This window comes from Cervus elaphus, chromosome 9 (genome assembly GCF_910594005.1).
Source record: "Cervus elaphus chromosome 9, mCerEla1.1, whole genome shotgun sequence".
In the NCBI taxonomy this organism is placed as follows: domain Eukaryota; kingdom Metazoa; phylum Chordata; class Mammalia; order Artiodactyla; family Cervidae; genus Cervus; species Cervus elaphus.
This window is the reverse complement of record NC_057823.1, coordinates 21,902,183-21,903,535: the sequence shown is the minus strand read 5'-3', so window position 1 is coordinate 21,903,535 and position 1,353 is coordinate 21,902,183. Positions and strand designations below refer to the sequence as shown.

The 1,353-nt window shown below is 54.8% G+C and overlaps 1 long non-coding RNA gene across 1 annotated transcript; it reads left to right on the top strand.

Annotated features, from left to right (window-relative positions):
* Positions 1 to 304: 304 nt before the first annotated feature.
* On the top strand, positions 305 to 1,083 carry LOC122701042. Its single transcript, XR_006342905.1, has 4 exons — positions 305 to 341; positions 456 to 520; positions 782 to 917; positions 1,059 to 1,083. It is a non-coding gene; the product is annotated as an uncharacterized LOC122701042 (long non-coding RNA).
* Positions 1,084 to 1,353: the final 270 nt, after the last annotated feature.

Genomic DNA, 1,353 nt, shown 5'->3' with positions numbered 1-1,353 from the left:
AGGTACAGACCAGGGTTCCTGAGCTGACAGGGAGTTCAGAGACCTAGGAGGGGGTTGGGCCCTGGGGGAAGACCCTGGGGAACACAATGAGTGCCCCTTTCCCCTCCTGAAAACCTCTAACCCAGGTTTTGGGCAGATGCCAGACTTTTATTCTGAAGCCGAGGCCACAACCTATGAGGTAATCTTTGGAGTTGCATTCGAGGCGGAGTGTCATTGGCAGGTTGGCAAAGCCCCTCCCCCAGGTTCCCCGGCGCCCCGCCTTCCCTGAAGCTCATAAAAGCGCAGGTCCCCCGCCTAGGCATCCACTGGACACCTGCAACTGCCTACAGGACTGAAAGCAGGTGAGGCACACAGGGCTGGACGAAGCTGCGTGGGGGGAGGGGGTGGTCTGAGGGACGCGGGTTCCTGTGAATGGGGCTGGTTTGCAGGTCAGGACATGGGCATTTTCCTAATAGGCGACGAAGACTGTGAAGTTTGACGGTCTGGAAAGCAGAGGCCAGCCGCGCTGACTATCTGGGAGGTAAGTTCTGGAAACATTCCACGAGGTGGGGTGCAGGTATAAGTCCTAGTTAAGATCTCTCCGTGTCTCCCCTACCTAGCGCCGGAAAGCGCGCCTGGAAGAAGAGTGGAGGGGAAAAAACTGTACTGGTTCCCAAGAGGGAGAAGAACAGAGGGGACTGGAGTGACCTGGGGATGACAGGAAAGCAAATCAAGTTTCTTCAGCACCGAGGCGGGGAACAGCTCTCCGACGACCACGGAAGGAAATTGCTATTTATTTCAGCACCGAGACTCCGGACAGCGCCGCTCGGAGTCCAGGAAGCGAGCCACAAGCTGTTTCAGCACCAGAGCTCCGGACAGCTCCTGGGGATTTCGGGGCCGACTTCATTTCAGAACCAAGACGCTGGATAGCTTCCCTGGTACCGGGAAGCCCTTGTACTCACAAGTCACAAGGGGGCGGGGCGGGACGGTGGGGGTGGTACAGAGGGTGGTCTGAAGTGTCTGACATTTCTGGAGACTTGTTCTTCATTTAATGAATCTCTCAACGAATTATTTTTCAGACAAGCAGGTGAGATAAAAGTGCACACACACAAAAATCTAATCTCCAACAGGTGAGACGGCCAATCGGTAATACGGGGGATGGGGGGGGGGTGCAGGAGCCTGCCAACATGGCATTAGTGTCCTCTTTCCAGACTTCTGTGAGAAGCATAGTGCCAAGCGTTTTATATACATTATATCTTGCCTTATTTGGCCCTGGGACATGAGTTTTTGTTACACTCAGGCGACAGCTGAGGGAACTGAGACCCAAAGAGGGGCAGGGATGTAACAAGCCCAAGAGTGAAGCTGCAAGTCAAC